Below are 9348 nucleotides of genomic sequence, written 5' to 3'. Positions count from 1 at the left end.
GAATTCTCATTCAATTCTGTCATAGGCCTTCCGCATATCGACCTTAACTGCTGCCACATAATTTCTCCCTCTCTTCGTGTGCCTGATATGATGAAGGGCCTCATGTGCAATTAGAACATTTTCAGAGATGCTTCTCCCTTCCACAAAGGTCGTTTGCTCCGGGGCCACAATTTGATCTAAGCATTTCTTAAGCCTTCTAGCAAGCACTTTCGCAAAAATTCGCTACACCACGTTGCACAAACTTATCGGCCTGAACTGATCAACTCTTTCCGCCTCCTTGACTTTTGGAATAAGGAGAATGTGAGTCTTATTGAGCTCTTTGAGGAGGAAGCCCGACTCAAAAAAATATCTCATCGCCTTACACACTGCAGGACCAACTGTTGCCCAATACGACTGAAAAAACACTGGGGGAAGCCCATCAGGCCCAGGAGCCTTGAGCGGCTTCATACTAAAGACAGCAGATTTGACCTCCTCATCAGAGATTGGAAGGCAGAGAGTATTATTCATGTCATCAGTAAAACTAGAAGGGATATACTGAAGAGCTCTCTCCATGTTGTGGGCTCCTTCCGAGGCAAAGAGATTATCAAAGAAGGAAAATATCTCTACATCAATGTCAGCTTCTTTTTGTAACCACTCCCCCTGCCTGTTCATCAGCCTATTAATCTTATTCCTGCTTCTTCTTTGAAGAGCAGTTGCGTGGAAGAACTTGGTGTTTCTATCCCCCTCCTTCAACCAAAGAGTACGAGCTTTCTACCTCCAGATAGACTCCTGCTGGTCAAGGAGGAACTGTAGTTCCTGCTGCACTTCCAATTCCCACTCCACCAAGTAGGGGTGCCACGACATGGCCTGGATATTCTTGATGACCTCCAGCTGTTTAGTCACCTCAAGATCTGCATCTCTAACGTGGAGCTTTTTCCATTCAGCCAACCGGGAGCATACTTTCTTGATCTTCTTCAACACTTTGAACATAGAAGACCCTTGCATCTCCTCACTCCAACCACTAATCACTTCCTTCTCACATCCAGGAAGGGCTCTCCACCTGTCCTCAAATCTGAAAAGCCTCTTCCCTGTAGGGGGGGAGGGAAGACTTCCAACACAAGGGGGCAGTGATCAGATCCACAAGCCGGCTCCACTAAAAGTCTTGCATCAGGAAATTTAATTCTCCATGAAAGAGAACACAAGGCACGATCTAACTTCTCTCGGATAAGGTCATTCCCCCTACGCCTGGTTGACCAAGTAAAGAAAGGTCCACTAGAGCACATGTCCATCAAGCCAGTAGTATCAACAAAAGATTGGAAGTTCGAAATCTGCTTAGAGGACTTTAACCTCCCACCTTGCTTCTCTGTTGCAGCCAAAACTTCATTGAAATCACCGCATAACACCCACGGACAAGAAACATTTGAGCCCAAATCCAAGAGCTACCTCCAAAAATCTTGTCTTTTAGATGTTTTAGGCGGTCCATAAATGAAGGATAGCCTCCACAAATCACTAGATCCAGCCATACAAATATCACAGTCAATGATTCTAGGTGAACATAATGTAATCTGCAAGTCAACATTGTCATTCCACATAACACATAACCCCCCACTGAGGCCAGTGGGGTCAACAGTAACAAAATTGGAAAAAAAAAGAGAATCACATAACATCTTCATTTTATCAGAGTCAGATTCTGTTTCCATAAAAAAAACCACATCTGGGCGAAACTTAGACTTCATAGTCTTCAGTACCTGAACTGTCAGGGGTCGCCCCAACCCCTGGCAGTTCCAGCTTAGAATCATCATAATCCCTCGCAGGCCCGATCACTTTGGGACCCCGCGGAATCAGTAACTGCTGCACTTGAGGAGGGAGGGAGGTAGGGTGAGAAGCGGGCAGCACGCTTCCAGCCTCTTCCATTAGTAATAGGGCCTCCAGAAAGGGGTCTATGCTCTCTCAGCCTGTGGTCCAGGGAGGTGGGGGCCGTAATAACATCAGTTACAGCATCAAAATTCATCTTAGTCCCACCTTCCTCCTCTAGCTGAGTGGGTGTTGTTAGAGGGGACAGCAACGTATGGCAATGGGAGGGGGTTATAGAAAAAGGACTTGGGTTAGGTGTAGGCTTTTGGTTTGGCAGCAGGGGGATTGGATTGATTTTAATGGTAGATTTGGGAGTCTCCTTCGATTCAGGTATTTCCTCAAAGAATTGGGTTAGGTGTAGGCTACTGTTTTGGTGGTCCGTATACTTGATGGGAGAGTCAACAGATTGGTTGAAAGGAGAGGGGTGAGGTTGGATGGTAATACTTACCCCTAAACGGCCCAAAGCTTCAATGAAGTCCGAATGAAAATTTTGGGCCTGAGAGGTGGGAGGCCCACTTGAGGAGTCCGCAAGGGAGGTAAACAGGTTAGACAGTACCTGGGCCGATAGTGGAGAGGCACTCAATGGGTTTTCTTGAGCCACGTCAGCCCTAGAGGGGCCCACCATGTTAGACTCTTCACTGCATTTTTGGGAGCTCGACAGCGCTAAACGCAAAGGTGGTGGGGCCGTCGCGAGGTTCACCGGCAGGGTGCTCAACGTAATCTGATCAAGGGGTGGCGCATCTTCTCCCTCTGCATTCCTCCAATATTCTGAGTGCGAGGACTCGCTCCTCGGCAGATGGGGGTTTTCCGACTGCTGTATCCCAGTGTCCCTCTCTTTTTTTCTGTCCCTGACTCCAGATTTTGTTGCTCTGATTCTAGGTGAGAAGGGTCGGAGGTCTCTCGCATTGCATAAATATTTACCCTCGCATCCATGCTGCTGGCTATGATTTTCTACCCATTGAAAGCACTCCAGGCAATGGGAGTCCATATGGCCCAATCTTCCACAAAAGTAGCAGAAGGTCTCTAACCTTTCATACTTGAAATCCACCTCCAAAATAATGTCTCTGGTTCTCTGTAGTTTTACTCCTTTGCATAGGGGTTTCCTCACATCTATCCACAGGAGTATTCTAACAAAGTTCTGAGAAGGATTTGGTCCAGAGCACACCTGGCCCTCAATAGGCTTCCCTGCCTTAGCTGCCAGCTTTGCCGCAATGGAGAAAGTTCTATATGCCGGTGGTAACCCATGGATCTGGACCCATGTCTTCAAAAGAGAGAAAATGTCGAGACGACAATCAATATTTGGCAACCACATTTTAATAGAAACCCAATGTCCAAGCACGATCCACGGACCATTGTTAACTGCTCTCTGGACATCAAAGCGGTGGAAGAGTTTAATCAGAAACAAACCTCTCCCCTGTAGTTCCACCTTCATTCCTCCTACTGGGCTCCATGCTTTCATTAGAGATCTTCTTATTGCTTCCAGATGGGGCTGCTTGTCCGCAATCACCATGGCAACCAGAGTATATTTCCAGTCCTCTTTAATCGAATCCATTTCATCCTCATCGATAGCAACAGGTTCATCATTATTTACATCGTCGAAGGCTCCTAGAAGGTCCTCCTCCATAACATCATTTGACGTCATACTCCCACTCACAGGGTAAAGTTGAGGAGTAAAGGCCGAAGTGGGTAGTTGAGAGGATTAAAAAAAAACCAGGGTTTGAAGAGGGGTATTGGGAGGAGTAAAAAACTAGGGTTTGGGTTTATTACAGCGGCAAGGTGTTGAACAGTTGGTGGGTTTATTTGACTGGCACTTCCGGCCAGGATAAAGGAGATAGCGCGAGTAGGCTCTGCATCTCAAAGATTAAGGGTTGTGTAGTCAAAAAACAGAGAGAAAAAAATTGAACAAAATTAATATGCGAAATCTCATATTCCATGCTTTGAAACCATTGAATCGATTTTGATTCGATTCAGATTAAAATACTAAGGCAGGCTAGTATGCCGAACTGGCAATCCATTGCCCACCATATGTATATAGAAGCCATCAATCTGGACCAAATAGTTTGGTTTGACTTGCAAAGATTGTCAAAATAGTTTGATTTAAGGGCAAGAGTTCTCTTTGGGAGATCGTGGCCCCTTGCGTACAGGGGCTAATGGTATGGGGTGTCAACCAGTTGGGTTCGGTTGGGCCTAATCGGGTTTAACCAACCTCAAACCTTGTATTGTGATCAATCATTTAGATAATCAGGTCGGGCTTGGACGGACTCGATTGGGTTCAGTCGGCCTTAAGCTATAATCAGGTATTAAAATCGGGCTTTAATCCTCATGCTCCAAGCCACCAAATTGACAATTTTAGGACCTCAGTTGGGAATTATACTTTTATCTTCCACATTACACCATTAAGATTTAAGAAACCACAATAATATCGAACTTTAAATGTCTTTATCATTTGTTATCTAGACCAAGAAATGCTTCTTTATGATTATACTTCTGTAAGTTTTGTCGCTTTTTTCTCTATAATTAATTAATGGGAGAAAGTTCTCTGTCCGGGAGTGTGGCCTATGCCAACACTCCCATGAGTCTGTCTCTCTCCTTCTCATTTGAAAAGACACCTCTACCCCCTTATTTTGAAGAGGAGAGAGATACACACATGGGAGTGCTGGCGTAGGCCACACTCCCAGATAGAAAACTATTTCCCTTAATTAATTATCACAATAGATAACATCTGAAATGATAGATTTTATTACAAGAAAACATCTAAAAGAGTGTTTTAAATATTTTGTCAGCATATTAAAAGAGTCGGGCTTAAGTTTAATAATCAGGCCAGGCTCGGTAGGACCTGCCAGACCGGGCCTGTAATTGACACCCCTAACCAATGAGAGTATGCAAGAAGGCTTCAACACCGCCTTTCATGGGGGCGGGGCAGTCATTCCCCCCCTCTCACCCACCCAATGTGGGCATTAGAGAACATTTCTCCTTGGTTTAAATATGTGTGTAGTCTTATCACAACGTTTGGTTGTGAGAAAAAATAAGGGTAGGGAAAGGAAGGGAAGTGAAATTGTTTTTTTTTTAAAAACTTTTTGAATAATAATTGTGCAACCCACTTAAAACTTTGATAATTATGCATTTAAAGTGTAATTTTGGTTGTGTTTAATATGCATTTTCAAAATAGATTATAGGTCTATAATGGATTTTGAATCAGGTTTTGGAATGCATTATAGACCCAAAATCTATTTCAAGTATGCATACCAAACACAATCTTAATATTTTCTTTCTAGTTTTGTTGTATTTGTGGTAGAAAAGTCTAAGTTTCAAAACATTACTTGGGTTTTGTATGTCTCAACGTACATACAGGCACCTATACGTAAAGTATGTACGAGACTTTCGAAACTCTATATATACTTCAATTCGGGTCGGCCAGATGTGATGAAACAACTTTGTACTTTGCTCCTCTGCTCTCTATTTCATATTGAGTCCATTCGTACTACATATTATTTCTGTACCGTATGCATATTGTATATTGTTTCTATGTTCTTACTATCACAGTGTACTATTCTTCTATATTGTGATCGTTCCTCTTCATTGTTTCAACTGCTAGGTATAACCCTATGGATCTCTATGTAATCACACTTAATTGGGAGTGCAACCTTTGTTATTTTGAGGGTTGTTTTACCTTGGAGGTATAAATGTGGGTCAACTCTGTCTGCACAAAAAGGGATAATTAAAAACATTAAAGAGAGTACATATTGATACGATTAGCCCTGCAATCTACTACTTGATGTTGTCTGCCGATACTGATTCAACAACTTGGTGCAACACTTCATTCCAGTTACAGCAACTTTCGGGACTGTATTTATATACAAAAGATAATTCTTAATTGTGAAGTAGTTTTCTGTACGGGAGTGTAGCCTACGCCAACACTCCCATGTGTCTATCTCTCTCCTCCTCAAAACAAGGGGCTGAGATGTCTTTTCATATGGGAATGAGAGATATAGACTCATGGGAGTGCTGGCATAGACCACATTCCCGGACAGAGTTCTTTTTTCCTTCTTAATTATACTTCCCATTAGTACTTCCTTACAACAAGTTTTGATTTAACCAATGCTTATAGATATAATCTAAAGCCCATCTTGATTTGGTTTTAACCAATGCTTGTAGATTTACTCTAAAGCCCATTATGAAAGTTTTGTTTATATGGCCCTTAAGAGTAAGCATGTTTTAGGCAATGATGGATTGAGTAAGCAAAGAATCACCTACCTACCATGGTAAACCTATTCCGACTAATACTTTGATGTACAGAGTTATACCATAACAAAACGAGTCTGGATCACCTACCTATACGTGAAAGCTTCATATATGGTTTTGTGATGACAAGTATTTCTTTACTCTCATAATGTTCTTTCATGTTGCCATTACTGAAGCAAAAAGACATGTGTCGTCACAAAACTGTGCATGAAGCATTTACATACGGTTAGGTAATCCAAGTTCATATTAGACACCTTACGCTTTGTTTGGATGAAAGAAATGAAAAAATCCAAAATAATTTGAATTTGAGGAGACAAATTAGACACATAAATCAATCAATGCATCATCATGATTTTGATCTCAATATTATGTTTTTTCTTTTCTTGGTATCCAAACATAGTCTTAGTATTTTGTAATGCATTCTGTTTGGGCAAAATCTAAGATATTCTAGGGACCCAAACTTTTTATTTAATTAATTTACCTTTTTCCTTCAACAACAAAGAAAGAATTTAAGGTATTCTACAACTCTTCCATATAGTGTTCCGTAAGAGAAGGAAAGGAAAGGATGAAAGAGAGGTAATATGCAAAAGAATCGTTACTTAGATTGAAGGTATCAAGTGTTAATTGAAAAAACTTCTCTTACACTTTTTTTTTTTTGGTAAGGAACTTTTCTTACACTTGAGTGAAGGAGAAGTATACCCATCTAGGTTATAAACGTTTTGTCCCCCAATAGTACGAAGTCGATAATATCTCTTCACTATCTCAATACTTGGACCAGGATCCTCTATAGTACCGGTGGGGTGGCAGTGCACATTCGATGGCATAGCAGAGGCCAGGTGGCACACATGGCACACGTGGCCTCTGCTGTGCCGTCGGATGTGCACCGCCACCCTGTCGGTACTGTAGAGGATTTTAATACCTCAATACCCTATGCACACCATCTGAACCCTTCGGTCAAAGGAGAAAACTGCCTCCAATTTTAATCCAAATAATCTCTATGGAAAAAAAAAAAAAAAAAAAAAAAAACTCACCAAGTGGAAAGCCTTTCATCTCTAATTTTTTATGGAAATAAAAAAAAACTCAATTAGTTATATGATAATTTTTTTTATAAGGATTAATTATATGATAAATAATAGCCATTGAAGCTGTTCCTTGCTCCCTTGTTTATGTTGATGTTTTTATTGAGAGAAGTGCTGGAATTACAAATCGGATGGTTTGCAAATTATATTAAAAAAAATCCTTCTATTGACAGGTGGCTTTTAAAGCCCATGCCTAAGTGAAAGGCCAAGTTGTAGACTCCATAAACACTATTTGTTTGCAATTCACAGTATCAGTGTCGGTATCGGTTGTTGTTGATATTAATATGATCACTATCAAAATGTCCGTATTGGTCCGTATTGGTCCGTATCAGTCTAATTTTTTCTTCTTTTTTTTTTTCTTTTTTTTTTTTAAGGGAGACATCACACATTCACACACACTCAATGAGAGAACCGGTTGGATTCATAACGTATTGGATTGAGAGACGAAGAAAACTCAAAACTTTGAAAAGTTGTACGGAAAGGGCATGGTTTTTGTGCACAGTTGTATATGTCCATGGCCTTCATTCATTAGCGAAGTAGAAGCAATATTTCACAACCTCTTTCTCTCCCGCAATCCATTGTTGTTGGACATTTTGACATTTGATGTGGATTCATCAAATCAAATTAAATTTGATTAAATTAATTAATTAATTAAAATTTAGGATTTAATGTTTGTTATTATAATCATCTTATGTGCAACAATCCAAAAGTGACGTTTACTAGTTCATAATTATTGTTATATTGTATATTTTTTTAATAGGGATTGGCATGAGAATATAGATGTGGAAATTTGTGTGTGTTGAACATTGATCTGTTGAGATTTCTAAATGATTCAGTGCCAGTTATATTTAACAACAGGACTCTATGGTAGTTGTTTTTTTTTTTTTTCCTTTACCTAATAGGCACTTACTATTACATTTATGCGTTGTGCGTCTATGGTGTGCCAATGGTTGATGCTTACCGATAGGGCTGACTTTATATCGGTATACTTGATGTTTATGTAATGAATGTGAATCGGGGTGTTGCTCAATAAGGTTTCCATTGCCCTATTAGGGAGAACATCCAAGTGAGTGAATGATCCAACAGTGAATGATCAAAATTTAGGTCCCAGACTTGTTTTGTGAAGAGTTTGCAAAATTATTCTAATTTATTATTATATTAAATAAAGACTATTTGAAAATTGTTTTCAAAAGTGTTTTTTTTTTCTTCCAATAACAAGTCATGACACTCCAATATTTTGGTACAATAGATGCAGTTTATGGCTGTGATTTTATTCTATGTCTGCAAGATCTATTGTAGATGTTAGTTGTATGGGCCGGGGAGAAAACGTGATGAAAGTTTTCTACTATTGGGGGTTTTAGGTTATGTTTTTGTAGGATTGTCTGTTTATGCGATTAAGGATAATTAAAAGCCACCCTTTAAGATCGCACTACTTAGGATGATGAGTACCGTTACATTGCAATCTCCTAACTTTGGTTATATATTAAAGCAAATGGTTAAAACCCAAATTGCATCACTGTCATTGACAGCAACATAAGAAAAGTAGTGGAAAATGTAATCTTTTTATCTTCTATGTTAGGTTACGGCCATTGGAGAATAATCAATTGACATGGATCATCATCAAGTGTTGCGTTCCTTTGTTGGAACTTGTAATCAGTAAGTTATAGGTAACTTACTCTCTTTGTTATTGATTTTGTTTATCATGTTCGTCAAGATCTATATGTTGCAAAATTTATTCGGCAACATTAATCGTTATTTGCTTATATTGCGCCATCAAATGCCTAAAACCTCTTTTAAGTCTCACCTCAAGTTGAAATCATAGATTTAGTGCACAGTATCGAATTAGGTATCCACCATGTTGGAAAGTGATACGATACCTATTTGGATCGGCATGTATTAGATAGTTATCCCTAATTTTCCTTTAAAATTTGTGATTTTCTTTACCATTTTCCCCTTGATCCATACTGTACCACTGATACAGGATCAGCCAAGTATTAGGATCAGTGGTTAGCAATATCAATACGGATTGCCCGATATAATACCGATACCTCAAACTCTTGTGTTTATTTCCTAATAAAAGAAGGGGGGAAAGAATACTAACCGGTCGCATGGTTTATCTGTCCAACCATAAAATTGTATGAAATTATCACTCAACCCCCAAAAAATAAAATATCTCATTCAAACATATTTTGGC

Source organism: Telopea speciosissima, chromosome 2, assembly GCF_018873765.1.
Source record: "Telopea speciosissima isolate NSW1024214 ecotype Mountain lineage chromosome 2, Tspe_v1, whole genome shotgun sequence".
NCBI lineage: Eukaryota > Viridiplantae > Streptophyta > Magnoliopsida > Proteales > Proteaceae > Telopea > Telopea speciosissima.
The sequence above is the reverse complement of the archived record's forward strand: the minus strand, read 5'-3'. Positions refer to the sequence as shown.